Source organism: Oreochromis niloticus, linkage group LG7, assembly GCF_001858045.2.
Source record: "Oreochromis niloticus isolate F11D_XX linkage group LG7, O_niloticus_UMD_NMBU, whole genome shotgun sequence".
Classification (NCBI taxonomy): domain Eukaryota; kingdom Metazoa; phylum Chordata; class Actinopteri; order Cichliformes; family Cichlidae; genus Oreochromis; species Oreochromis niloticus.
Window position 1 is genome coordinate 766,874 of NC_031972.2, and position 14,989 is coordinate 781,862.

The following is a 14,989-nucleotide window of genomic DNA, read 5'->3' on the forward strand; positions in this document are numbered from 1 at the left end:
TTTTTCAGCGTGTTTTGTTTGAATCAGGAAGTCGGTGCTACAATGAATCCTGCACAGTGTTCAATAAGATGAAGATGCTTCTTTATTCAGTCCTCTGAACTCATTAGTTTTTCAACTTGAGCTTTGAGAGATGTGATTTTGTTCTCAGGACATTTAAGAGGTAATTCACTGAATTCTCAGAGGTCAGTGTTTTCACAGCACCTGCTGTCATTTAAAGAAAAAAAGAAAAGGCACAATACAACAATCGAATTTACTGGGTTACAGTTTCAGACACCTTTTTTTCTCCTCTAGTTTTAGTCTTCTAATCAAAATATTGGCTTTATTACTGAATTTTTCTTATGAGTGCGCAGTCAATTGAGGGGAGGTATTGCACTTCTTGTCGGCCTCACAAACACAAACTGGCTGCAGCTCAGCAGGAGGCACTGTGAGCTGCTTCTCAGTGAATAATGTGTCTGAATGAAATCAAACAACATTCATGCTGATTGGTGGGTTAAGGGGTTTAGGGCATGATGCCCTCCCTGACGATCCAGCTCCACAGAGCCCCTCTTTGTTCTGGAGAAGGAGCGCCCCATTTGGAAGGACATTTAGAACCCAGTTCTAAATTTACCCCCCAACACTTTAACCGGTGTAACTCTGATGTGTCGATTGTGTTGCAGCTGAAAAATTATCAGCTGCAGCCATGTGTAAGCTCCTTCATGCAGTGGTCAGTAACCCATTTAACCCTTTATGTTCCTTTATTTAATGCATGGAGGAGAGAGTCGCTTTGTATGGGAAACCTGGAACTTGATTATTGATTATCAGGTATGAAATCGATGCCTGCAAACCGATCAATTCTCCACCATCATCATTCCTGGAAGATCGCTCAGTCCTCTGTGGAGGAGTGGCAGGGTTTAACGTTTCTCAGTGTATGAAATCTTTAGCATCAGTCATACATTTACATTCCTGATGCAGCTTTATTCCTTGGTTATTTTTTCCCCTGTATCTGATCCTAAACCCGGACACCTACACTGTACTTGCAGACCTCATATCAACTTTGTAGGTAGACTAAGCCTATGTTTGAATTCATTTTCTAATATTTAATCTTACCTCTTAAATCCTTTAACAGAGTCTACAGCTGAGAGAATAAAAACTAAAACTGTTGGGAGCAGGGGATTTAAAATAATCTGGAAGTGCCACGTTTTCACTCTTCCAGCACGTTTAAGTGCAATATAGAGTCTCTGCTGGGGAACATGTTCATTAGAGCAGCTTGTTAAGCCGTACCTCACTAACAGCACTGCATGAAGCAGAGCTGTAAAGTTACAGCAGCTCAAACTGTGACACAGGGATGTGCACATTGATTTAAAACCAATTTAAATGTGGTGCTGGTTCATTCTAATCCAAGTTTTAGACAGCTGAAACTGCAGGTACTTATACCTGTGCAATCAAAGTAATTTGACTTGAATCTGCAGTGGTTTCTATGTCTTCATCAGGCTGTGACAGGAAGCTTTAGACTGGTGTAGTGGACACTCATAGGGATCATTTTCTGGCGAAGAAGTCATATGACCCATCGAATGCTTCTTTTGGATTGGTCAAATGCTGTCAGCATCACCCATTTCACGTAATTGTGCAGTGGAAAATCTTGGGTTAGTTCAGCACATTGATAACCAGCTTCTTGTGATATTGTGATTGCCAGTGTTGGGGCAAGTGGACCCAGAAAACAGGCACACTAGGTATGATGAACTCACCTCATTTTATGGGGCCCAGATTATGTGTTTAGCATGAGTTACCATGGTGATTTAGGACAGATATAACAGGATAAATAATACATGATATATAGGTTAACCCTAAATGTGTGTCTTTAGCGGCAGGTTGCCGACCTCTGGTGAAAGAGGTTAACAGAAAGTGGACTGTAGCCTGTATGTGGTGGTAGCAGAGACGTGCTTGTTGGGTAGAGGTTGTTTCTACCTCATTCAGTGCTGCTTTGCCTCCGTTCACCTGTCTCTGTGTGACCCACATAGGAATGGATTTGGTAGTGCTTGTTCATTTGTGGCTAAGCTACATCAGTGGTCCATCTTTGTCCACACTGCCGAATGTTTCCCTCGGATCACGCAGACAGAAAAATGCAGAGGTGAGCGACGTTGCTCCGTTGTCTTGCCAATAACAAAGCCACCAAATCTCTCTTTCAGTGGGTCACACAGAGATGGAGGTCAAATGTAAGCAAAGCAACGCTAGGTGACGTAGAAATCACAGCACATATAGGTCGGCAATACATCGCTGGACTGTATGAGACGGTACTAAAAGTATCACCAATTATATGAATCAAGGAGCATAAAGGAAAAGGCCAGCTACTTTCAGGAGGTAAGATGAAAGCATTCATGTGCTGCCGCCTGTCATCTCGTTACTAAATATATAGATGACATCTTTGACCATTAACTTTGTCTCATCAGCTCTCTTACATGAAGCATCTTTGAGTAAATTCTGAGTGAATTATTCTAAATGAATATTCTGTTTCTCACCTGGAACGAAAAGTGTCAGCATCATTCAGGTGCACATGAAAGAACTCGTCTATGCTGAGTTAGGCTGAGGCATCAGTGCGCCAGAGATAAGATGGCTGTTACAGGTGAATGGACAGCATATGAGTCACTTCAGACTGTAATAAATCACGCCGCGTGTTAGCAGTGGAGCTGAAACCAGAATCTGAAAAATGTGCTCCAGTCCACGGCCACCTGATGCTTCTCGTGCCTTTAATGGGTTTAGAGTGAAGGCTGACAGCAAGCTCAGAGCTCACTCACAGGATTGGCTTAAAATGGTGAGAAAACTGCAGAAACAAAGAATGGATTATAAATCATTATTTAATATGTGGAGCTGAAAGGCAAGCCAATTGAACCCCGAGTCTCAGAGGAAGCCTTTGCTGCTCCCGTCTCTGTCATCTCCCCTTCAGTGTTCGGGGTTAACATGAAGGTGCTCAGGATGAAATCCTGTCTTGTATTCTTTGCTGCTGCTTCTGTCTGACTCCCTCTGCGTGCAGGTTTCTCACCACCCTGAGCTGCTGCTGGAAGTTTGTATTTCGTTACAGATGCTGTACTGAGGCTTTAACTCATCAATCATTCATGTCTCCTGCTGAGCCAAACCAACACAGGAGATGTGTAGCTGATAGCTAACAGGGTGCAGCCTGTGAGTTCCACCTGTGGTTTGTGTTAAAATCATGTGTTGAGAGAATCTGAAGCTAATAAATCCCCAACAGCACCCAGAAAGATGTGCAATGTGTTTCATTTATTCTCTTCTTCTTCGTCCTGTCAGCTCTTCCAAGTGCTCCTCCTATCCTCACACTGTCTTCAGCAGTTGGTACATCCCCATCTGTCTTTAACCTCATGCTGCGCATCCTTTCCAGCTCAGGCTCTGTCTGCCTAATCGGTACAACTTCTCTTCTTCTTCCTTAGTGTGGACACTCACGTACAACAGCTTTGCCACCTCTCAGTACTCCTCTCTTACCTCTTCCTTTGTGGAGGAATGAGAAAGTGCAGGAACGTATTCAAAGTCTCCTTGTCCTCTTTCCTCAGAGGAAACAGCAAACACCTCCTGGCAGCTGAACTTTCCCAGTCACCTGCCGACTCTTCCCTACCACTCAGCTCCTTCCTGAACTCTGTGCAGCATTAATCCTTCTTCTGCTTCCTCTTCTGGATTTCCAAATGCACCCTTTAGCAGGGGTGTCAAACTCCAGTCCTCGAGGGCCGCTGTCCTGCAACGTTTCCATGTGTCCCTGCTGCAACACACCTGAATAAAATCAGCAGGTCATTAACAAGACTCTATAGAACTTGACTGCATGCTGAGGTGGCAACCCCTAATCCTACTCAAGTAAATAAAAGTGAAGTAAAGTGTTTGGACAAATGTACTTTTATTGCACCGTGTTCATTCACTCATGAGCTGCTGTAACATGAATCAAATGGCTGAATCACCACCTCAGCATGCAATCACGTGCTATACTCTTGTTAATGACCTACTGATTTTATTCAGGTGTGTTGCAGCAGGGACGCATGGAAGTTTCAGGACAGCAGCCCTCGAGGCCTGGAGTTTGAAAAATCTGCTTTAGAGTAACAATTGATGCTGACAACATTGAGTATCACCACTTGGATTTCCAGCTTCAGACTCATGATCCTGTCTGGTCCTCTCTCCTTCAGAATGACTCTGACACCCTTTATCTTCCTATATCCACCTTGGCAGAACAGTAAGCACATCATACTGTCAGCTCTCTCTCTTTATCAGTTATACCTTCACACTTCTCTCTCTGTCTCTCTGCTTCCATTGGCCACGGTTTTCATCGGCACCCTGCTGGCTAACATCACACATCGCACCCTGATTGATCCAGTACGGAGATCTCATTGTTGTTGGTCTGCATGTTTGATTCGGCAAAGACGTTACATAAACCCCCCCCCCCCCCCCCCCCCCATGATTTTGGGTTATTTACGTGTACTAACACAGTATTAAACAGACATCTGAGATTAGTTTCACCATCAACCCCGAGCTTAAAGGCCAACATGAGTCAGAGATGACTGCAGCAGTCGAGTTCTTCACAGCAGGAAAAGAAACGCTGTGCACTGTTCTCAGGAACAGCTCCACGTTCCCAAATTGTCTCTTACTGTTCGCTGTTGGGTCAAAACAAGACAAAACAAGTGGCCAATAGAAACCATTACAGTGACAAAAATGACAGTGGTGTGATGAATCTGTGCAAGTTTGTGCTCAAACAGGGCCAAAACTTTCATCCTGCCTCCTCTGCCCAGTTTCTCAAAGTCTTCCCTCTGCAGCATCGGTATCATCAGAATCCCAGAGTTACATTAAAGGAAGACAGAGAGGGGGAGTGTGTGTGTGTGTGTGTGTGTGTGTGTGTACATGCTTCATTAGCATCCTGAAAACACCTCCTGCTGTTCGGGATGGAGAGATCAGGTGAACTGTACAGTGCAGCTGTTCTGTGGCGAGGCCGAGCATCACAACAGCCCAGAGGAAGCTCGAGGTGTGACGAGCTGAGTGCTCTCTCGTTGCTCACCGGACCACATCCCGGAGTTCTGTGTTTCAGAATATGAAACTCTGACCAATTATATTCCAGCCTCTATGTCCAATTCAGTAGAACTGAGCATATGGAAAGGGAATGATTTTAGCTACGTTTGTGCATCTCCTCCTTGAATTTTGGAGCCCTGAAACATAATTAGGAACATTTCTTTCTATGTAATTTTTTTGTAGCCTAGTGACAAATGCAAAGTGCTAAAAGCTGTAGTTCCTCAGATGACCACTAGAGGCAACATCAGTGAGTCAGTCCCCATAGACGGATGATACAGAAGTCAGTTTGTTTTATCCGAGTCTGCCAGAGCTTTTCTTGACATTTTTACATACTGTAGACATTTTTGGAGCTTGTCAGCTGTCAGTGCATTAATACAGCTTTTATATTCCCAAAACAATATGCATAGCTAAAGCTAAAAGGAACTATTTAGTTATAGTAACTAAATAAATCACTAAGTGCAACAAACACAAAAAATGTAAAATCAGTTTTTGCACATATGTTAGTAGACATGTGCAGACATGAAGCTCGGGATCAGGACAGTTAATCGAACGCAGCAGAACATTCATGACTGATATGGACGGATCGTCTCAGACGTTCTGTTGACTGATGTTTGGTCTGTTTTTGGCGTCTTCGTCCTGTCGTCCTCACCCTCATGTCCTCTGCAGAACCATCACATTCTGATAAAACCAAGAGGTCCTTCTGATAAAACGGGAGGTTTGATCTACAGGATAAGAGTGAAAACTAAAGCAAAGGCAGAAGGAAAACGTAGACACATTTAGAGTGAGAAATGGCCAGGAGCAAAAGGGAAAGATGGAGGCCGAAGCTTTGCAGCGAATCAGATCCTTTCGTATTTGCAATTTTGCCGCTCAGTGGGCGGCCGACTGTCAGGTCGATGGTTTCGCAGTCCCTCTGGAAATTTCTTCTGTGTGGAAGACTGACTGAAATAACCCTTTTACAGGAGGGAAATTGCCTCACTGAGCTTCCCTGATAATACTAATGCCAACCTGAACCAGATTCACTCTCCCTGCTGCTAAAGGCAGCCACCCAGGAAAAATCCACTTCACGGTGCCAAATTTAGACCTCTTTACCCTTCAGTGGTGTTGGTAATGGAGCTGTGATGACAGTTTAACAGATAAAGATGCAGACAGGTAGGTGTGTGATATCACCTTACATGTCAGTTAAACAGGAAGCAGGGTGAGTAAAAGGTGTCAGAGCTTGAAGATGGAGCCAACTGTGTCTTAATGAGGCATGACGAGTCGCATCTGCTGCTCGGAGGAAACGACGGCGAGACGCTCGGGAGCAGATGTGACACAGAGTGAGTGACGTCCACGTCCAAAGAAACTCACAATCAATAAATGATGACAGAAAAAGACGCCTGGTGCACAGTTTGGGTCGTGTGAGCAGACTGTTGAGAGCTACAAGGTTAGGAAGCTGCCGTACGATCGAGCACCGAGGAAGCAAGACTTCTCAGAAGGAACCCATGGGGGAGGATACTCCACATAGAGGCTACCGCCGATGAGGAGATTCAGACCAGGAACCTGCCGTGGGGAAAAAGTGCTCACCGCTGCACCACCATGCCACCCAAGGTTCTCAAAGTGAGTCTTGGATCTACAGCAGTGATTCCCGGATGATGTTGGGTTCATTTGAGAAAAGTTTGGGTGTGCCACAGAACAGTTTCAGATTTCAAGCTGTGCCAGCCACCGGAAGTTTGGGACATAAGCGCCGTATGCCCAAAGCTAACTGGTTTTAAGGTGCTGGTGATCCAGCTTTTGGCTGTTGTTGTCAGTGGGAACTGTTTGATCTGTTGGATTGGTGGATGTTATAGGCTGTTTTCAGTTACATGCTATGGGAACATGCTCTTTATAGAGGAGCTTGCTCCTGTTCAAATAATTCTAAAAGACTTTCATCTTTTCTGTTGTCGTGCTTCAACACTGGTTTGGTTTGGTTTGAAGTCCAGGATGGCGGAGCAGCTATTCTGGGGGTTTCCTGCTCTTCAGGCAGGGCGCCTGTGTTTGATCGACCTCGTCATCCAAAAGAACCAGCATCCAGTCTACCAAAGAGCTGAGGCAGAGCGTGTCTCGTCTTCGTCATGTTAATGTTTCCCTCCTCGTTCCTCCACAACCTCCCATATCCAACCTGTGCACAATGAGCTCATTCGTTTCTGCTCACCCTCCGACGGCATCATCTCCCCAGGAAAATTAACCAATGATCCCACTTGTAACTCAAGTAGCTCCAAATCAGTTCCCCTTTGTCCCTGTGGAAAATCTCTGTGGATTCTTTGGAAACTGACTCACCTGGAACACCCATCTCGGTTTTTGCTCTACATTTGCTCGGCCGTGTATTAATTGTCCGAGTCGGCCAATTAATGAATCGAGTGAGGAGGTGTGAGAACAGCCGTTCCTGCAAACATAAGCTGCTGCAGATGGGAATAACTGTTCTTTCAGCTTCGGCGCTGCTAGCTGAAATTTGTGAAACTAACACATGGGCACGAGCAGTGTTGGGCAAGTTACTTTGAAAAAGCAATTAATTACAGTTACTAGTTACTTCTTCAAAAAAGTAACTGAGTTGGTAACTGAGTTACAAGATTATAAAAGTAATTAATTACTTGAAAAGTAACTATTGCGTTACTTTAAAAGAAATGTTTAACCCTCTGGGGTCCAGGGTATAATTGGCCATTTTTAACTACTTTTGATGTACAGTCATGTTTTCATTTTGACATACTGTATTAACACAATTGATCTAAAATCAGACAAAAAACATAAAATCAGAGTAGAAAAAGTTATATTTTTACTGTAACAACCACAAACATGTTTATTGAATCATATTTCATAACTTCAAATGCAAATATAAATTGTCAGTTTTAAAATCATATACACAAGTTTTGCAAACAACAAAGTTATTTGCAGCCATTTACCTTAGCTGCAGTCTCAGCTGTTCTTCAATAAGATGCCGCACAAATTATTTGTGCCACTCCCCCCAAAAAAATTTCTGTCCACTACAAAGGAGAACATCACAGCCTGATACCTGCAGGTCTGACAGCAGCAGGTGTATCACTGCTGTTTCTACCTGGAGACAGCAGTCGCCTCATTGTTCTGACACACAACACAAAACTATCCACAACACTACACACTAACTACACAAGACAACACATTAACTACACACTCCAAACACGCTAAACGTCACAAATCTCACATCTCAAAACTCTCTCTCTCTCTTTTTCTACTCTCTCTCTCTTTTTCTACTGTCTCTCTCTCTCTCTCACCGTCACTCCTAAAACTTCCCCCCTCTTCCTAAACAACCAAATGTCATGTTGCCATATCATTTTTTGATTGGTCGACATGATGCATTTTTCCACCAAAATGAACGGGCTGTTTTTTGTTTTGTTCTTTTTCGTTCACAAGCAGAGTGCGCTCACTGCGCTGTCCTTAGACAGTAAACGTGACGAAACTATTGAGGAGAAACCGCCGCGTATATCTTGTTTATCATGACTCTGGTTTTAAGTGGCCTATCAGCACAATTTAAAAGCTGGTATATATCACCTTGTTGCTTTGCCATCTTGAAGTGGTCATGTGATTGGCTTATCACGACTACTTTAGTGTTCCTCAGTCAAACAGCAGCACTCAAGCTGCTTAAAGCTACAGCTTTAAGCAGCTTTTACTTGTAAGCTTTTACTTACAGCTACTTCTGTGCAATTGATATAAGGTGCTGTAAGCTGAACACAGCTTCAGCCGTCTGTTTGCTGAAAAATACTAACGCGACCACACCGCATTTTCTTGTTAGTAACTGTAATGGCGTTGTAACGATATGAATAGTAATTAGCTAGATTACTTGTTACTGAAAAACGTAATGCCGTTAGTAACACCGTTACTTGTAACGCCGTTATTCCCATCACTGGACACGAGGTGAAGCTCGACTGGTTTCCTGAGCCGTGCTGTGCCGCGGCGATTCGGGTTATCGTGGCGCCCTGACTCCGCTGCCTTTTGTTGTGCTGAGTTCAGCTCTCGATTCAAGTTGGCAGAAGTAGCATGTGGAGCTGTGTGCTGAATTTAAATGAAGGGAAACCCACGGCCGTGTCTTTGTCTCTGCTTCCTCTGACTTATTAATGGCGGGAAACAATTTAAGATAAGAAAGAGGCAACAGTGAGGCATGGAGAGTCTGCTGGGAACCTTCGTACAGCTATAATTTCCCTGTAAAACGCACTCAGGGGATCTTTCTCCTGCACAGCTTCCTTGCCGCGTGCGAGCAGCCTGTGTCTAATTAAAAGATGTTTGTAACCGGTGCAGAGAGGAGAATAAACCACCGAGCTGCTGCTGCTGCAGCTTTCTCAGCCCCTAAAAAGGACCAGAGCCAAAGAGATGGATGAAACTGAAGCCTTTTCAGTCATAATGCTCGGAGGCAGCGGCCAGTTTAGCTTAATTACTGCTGTGCTGTTTATCTGCTCGGCCTCGACCTCAATTTAGTTTTCTAATTATGCTGATTGGGATTCTCCTCTAAGAAGTGGCTGAATCTAAAGATGGAAACGGTCGGTGTTTTCCAGGAAGTGAGTGAACTGCAGGTGTTTCTGCATCATTAGTGATGAAGTGATTAACACTGAGCATTAGAGGAAACCTGACGTCCACCTTCGCAGACATGCTGATTTGCTAGATGTTGCTTAAGTGCGGCTTCATGGGTTAGAACCCCAAACTAATGAGATGTGATTAAGTTCTCAGCCAAGTCGGTACAGACAGCGAGGCATGTAATCCCAAACAATCCTCCTTCAGACTTGGACAAACAGACTCAGCCGAGTGTTTAAGCTCACCTTGTTGCAGGTTTAAAGCCTCAAGTTTGTTTTCAAAGATTAACAATGGAGGAAAAAGCGGCGTACTCCACGACCCTGCTGTGATGTCATACATGAAATACAGTGAAAAATGTCATTCTACATTATTTATTACTATTGTCCATTTTTCTACCACTTACCCGAGTTGTGGGTGCAGCAATCTAAACAGGTACGCCCACACCTTCCTCTCCCAAGCCTCCAGCTCCTCTGATGGGGATGCAGAGGTGTTCCCGAGCCAGCCGGGAGACACGAGCTGTCCAGCGGGGGCTCCTCCAGTCCTGATGAGACGATGAAGCACCAAACCACCGCTGAGCACCAGCCTCCGTGTGTGTGTGTGTGTGTGTGTGTGTGTGTGCGGAGCTAGCTGCCCACAGACAGTTTTCATGTCACAGAAACATTTCCACTGATGTGTATTCATCTGTGTTCGTGTTGCCTGTTTGCAGAAAAGAGAGAGAGCTAATAAAGTGTCAAATTAAGATTTATGGCCCCGCCCACCAAATGATCTGAGACAGTAATAAAACTGTCATATATTTATGGTCGTGTCATAAATTTGAGTTACACTAATGAATCATCCGAGCTTTGTTAAAATGTTTAAAAACATGTCTGAAATATGTCGTGTGTCAGAAACTGGATGCATGTGCAGTTATTCATAACAGTTTCATGATATATGGGACATTATCTTTGTTAATCACTTTGTTTTGTAATTATTTATAACTTAGTGGCTTCTTTGATGATATTATTAAGAAATGGTGAAAAATGGTGTATTTAAAAATGTTTTTATGCACAAATGTCATAATGTAGGGTCGAGGGCCAAACTGGTGATCTGTCTTTATCATCTTTGGATAAATATCTGCATCATTTTCAAAGTGATTCAGACGTGCATTCATCAAACAGTTTACGAAGGCTTTACTTTCTGCACTTAATGTTGTCAAATATGTTTTAACTGTAATAAAAATACACAAAAACAGAACATTGTGAAGCTAACGAGACACTTAAACTCATTAATCCTCGCTCACAGTTTGTTTCTTATATAAATGGGGAAACAGAATAATGAGCGCCGCTGGGTTCAGGAGGACTTTTCTCAAGTTTTGTGTTTGTTTGTTTTGCAGCTCCCTGCAGTTTTCATTACTGCAGCGGTGTAATTATACACACATCATTGCAAGGATGTTTCATGCTGCAGATTTGCTGCACCAGAGGAGTGAAGCCTTTGTTTAAGTGGCAGGTAACTCTTCAAACAGCTACAGGAAACGCACACTGACACGTGTCTGCATGCTACATGCACAGCTGCTGTGTTTCCAGGAATCAGTGCAGGTTAAACCGGTGAGTTTGCAGACCTGTGGTGATCTTTATGCTCTGTGTTGGACTAAATATACATAATGTTTAGATTCACTCAGTGAATTCCTCCTTTATACCGTCTTTGGAGCATTTAGGGTTGAAGTCACATCTGCGCATGTCTTCATAGAATACCAGGTTCCTGCCTTCACACACGGCTGCAGTGCTCATGCATGCAGAGCTGCATCTCTGTAAATTTGCATCTAGTTGGTGCCACAGATGAGGAGCGAGCATCGTCAGCTAATTTTATCAAATACGAGCAAACAGCCACATTTTTCTTTGTGCCAGAGAAAACAGAGATGAATTTGCATTGAAGCTGATGATGCTGAAATTCATTCACTGAATTCCAACTTTATATAAACTGCATATGCTCTAATATAGAGACAATATAAACAGTGTAGGGGACAGACATGGGCCTTGACGCCTGTCAGACTGCTCACATCTGCTCTAATTCAGGTGCGTACATCCACAAACACTAAGAAAACCTAGCTCTCATTGGGAGTTATGACTCTTGTCCCCACACTGAGCCACGACACAGGTCTTAGTGTTTTCTGACCCCTGACTCATTTTACTGTTTAGGCAAAGATCTGAAGATGAGAGAGATTATTTTTGAAGAGAAGCTGCTCAGTATGGAAGCTGTTTATCGATATTTAAAATCCCAACAGATTCCTGCTGGATTAAAAGCTCCGTTTCTTCCTTTAGTTGGAGATGTTGGTGAGAATGATCGAGATGTTTGTCGGCTGGATATTTAAATGTTTCTCAGCTGAACCAATTTTAGTTTCAGGATATTTAATCATCATGATGAGCCAAGAGGTAAAGACCTGAATTTGTACTTAAAGTGCTCAAAACTGTCATGTATGATTAGCAACGAGCCTCTACAAGTCTATTAGGAAGGAGGCAGAAGAAAGGCACAAAGACCAGGCAGAGGATTTTTTAAGCCAATCATACTCCTCTTTACTGACGGCAGTCTGTATCACAACAACTCTTTAGAAAAAACAATCAGAGCAAACAAAAAATCATTTACTGAGCCGACCACGAGTCCGTCTGCAGGTAACAGCCCGGCCGTCCTGTTAGATAAGCTCCTGGCAGCAGTTTGGTCCAATTCTAGTATCTTCGGGGCCATTTCATGACGCTTGTCTGCACTCACAGGTACTGACAGACCCTCAATGTGCAGCCTGCTGATAACACCTCAAGGGTGCTTTCAGGTAGGTGAGGCAGCCTCTCACAACACGAGAAAACCATCAGAAAAGCATTTTACACCACGTTACTCTCAGCTTTTATTTGACCTTCAGGGACAAAGTTCATTTCCTAATGTTTGTACAGAGAAAAGTCCAACATGCACACGGGTGTTCGGTAAACTGATTTTATTTCGAGGGGGTGCGATGTGCATGTTCATCTCTTTGCTGCAGGTAACGTGCCCTCGTCTCCGGTCGTCTCTCGGACTAAAAGCTTTCGCCCTCCTGGTGCTGCAGACCCGCTGTTGGTCCTCTTGATGCCTCATTTCAGCCTCCGTTTGTCACCTGACAGGAAACGGCACAGGTAATGTGTTCAAGGAAGATTGCTGATCCGACTCTTACTTCCCGTGACTGGAGCGATTGCTGACGGGAACGCTCGGCAGTCTGTTAGACTTAACCAGCTTTAACTAATCTTCCAGATTTAGCTGGAGCGATTAATACCATGGTAACAAATACTGCACTGTATTAAATACACAAAAACACACACGCTGTTTAACACTTTGAGTACCGCCGTGTCGTGCTTGGACTGAGCGTCATCTGCATCACAGCCCGCCTCAGTGTGAGTCTGCAGCTCTACCTCGTTCCACGCATGTTGCTGCCATCTCCTTGTGCCTATTTCTGCACCTCCTGTTTTTCAACCTTTTTTATGCAGAAACAGGAAACAACAGCCCTGCATGAGCTTGGCGATCAGTCCAGGCCGGACCCCGCCTCTCGCCTCCCCTGTGGTCTGACTCATGCTGTTTGGAAGATAAAGACAGTTTGTCCCGGCATGAACTGGGCTGCTAACGTTAGCAATCATAGCAGAGAGATTTAGAAAGTTCTGACTGGGCGGCTGGACAGAGATAACCCTTTGAACATTTCTATCCAAAGCCTGTATAACAGGCTGCTGCTCTTTTCACCTCTGTGTGCTTTTCATCCTTCAAATTGGTCTGCGGTGCCTTCTCCACAAAGCCGAGCTGCCCTTTAGCTGCAGGAATGTTCTTCCTCCAGCATGCTGCAGGCCAAGCCTTGTTAGTGCGATTCTCTGTGCACAAAAACCCTTTGATTTTAGAATTCAGTGTCTATAAAAGGCAGCAGGCAATGTCTAGATTTTTAGATTAAGAAAAAAAGGTTGTGTCCACACAGGCAGAAAAAAATCAATTTCCAGAATCAATCCGGGGAACAGGATGTGTGGGTCTCTTATGGCGCTCACAGGACTCTGAAGCTGTTTCCAAACATGAACTCGGGAGAGACTCTGTCACATGTAACACGCTGCAGGAAATTGTCCACCACAGACACACTGCTGGCGCGATGACCAGCGTGAGCCGTGGAGACAGGCAGGGACACGTGATGCCCACTCACTGTGAATTCACCACTTCCTCTTCTATTCTCACACAAGTGCAAATCATAGTCCTGGGGAGACAGCAGGTTAAAGTGATCCATGTTGGAAATTTGTGCTCTCACGTGTGACTGATGTGTAGAGAAGCTGTGAGCTGCACTTCATGCATCATGAAAAACTGTTATTGTAGTCATTAGAAAACATTCAAGGGGACCTGACCAACAGGTTCACTATAACGGACGCACATATCCTGCATCAAGTCAGGGTTATGTCTAAAGCTTGGTCACCATGCTCACTCAAGTGCTGTAAATCCAAAAGAATCAATCAAAGTTTAAGAAGTGAAACATAAAATGAAAAAACCTGAGTAAGAACAACACAAGTGAAAGTACTCTGAGCTCATCCTGATTTAAGTGTAGGAGAGGTCCCGATGTGAAGGCTCGGAATGTCCCAACGTTTTACTAAAACCTGGAAGGACGAAGGTGAGAGAGCTGAGGTGTGAATTTCACCAGCGTTTCAGTGTTCTGATGAAAGTCATTCAAGACTTTTTTATCTTAAACTTCAATAGCAGAACTCAGTGTTATGTTTAAAAGTCAAACAGAGTATTTGCACATACACAGTGCAAAGAGAACTTCAAGGACTGGGACTAAGCAGCTGTGCAGACTTAATATGGATATGTCTGTACTTTATGACCTTTCTCTCTGAGTGTGTTGTTGTAAATATGCATAACATGTGTGGCCCCCTGCCAAAGCTGATTACTCGTCCAGTCAATATCGTTGATATAGTGCTGCCCATCATCCTGGGATCAACACAAGAACTTGGTGAAAACAAAGACAAAAGTCTTTATCCTGTCTTCCTTCTCTCACCCCAACGGTGGCAGCAGATGGCCCCGCCCCTCCCTGAGCCTGGTTCTGCCGGAGGTTTCTTCCTGTTAAAAGGGAGTTTTTCCTTCCCACTGTCGCCAAAGTGCTTGCTCATAGGGGGTCATATGATTGTCGGGTTTTCTGTATCTATTATTGTAGGGTCTACTGTACAATATAAAGCTCACCCACTTTGGTTATTCCTATGGAGCAGCTGTGATCCAGCTTCTTTTTGCAACAACTGGACTCAGTTTAGTCAGTGAGTGTGTGTGTGTGTCTCAGTGTTATACACCTCTACTTCCGGGCTTGTTGGATATGCACTTCTCACTGTTAGTTTAATCTGATCTCACAGGTGTCAGAAGCTCTCACCCAGCTGTGCTCTGTGGATTACAGCCAGCT

General features: G+C 44.0%; 1 long non-coding RNA gene across 1 annotated transcript; it reads left to right on the plus strand.

The window, feature by feature from the left end:
* The first annotated feature begins 12,213 nt into the window (after positions 1-12,213).
* On the plus strand, positions 12,214-14,573 carry LOC112847536 (uncharacterized). Its single transcript, XR_003221116.1, has 3 exons — positions 12,214-12,230; positions 12,330-12,385; positions 12,590-14,573. It is a non-coding gene; the product is annotated as an uncharacterized LOC112847536 (long non-coding RNA).
* The last annotated feature ends 416 nt before the right edge of the window (positions 14,574-14,989 follow it).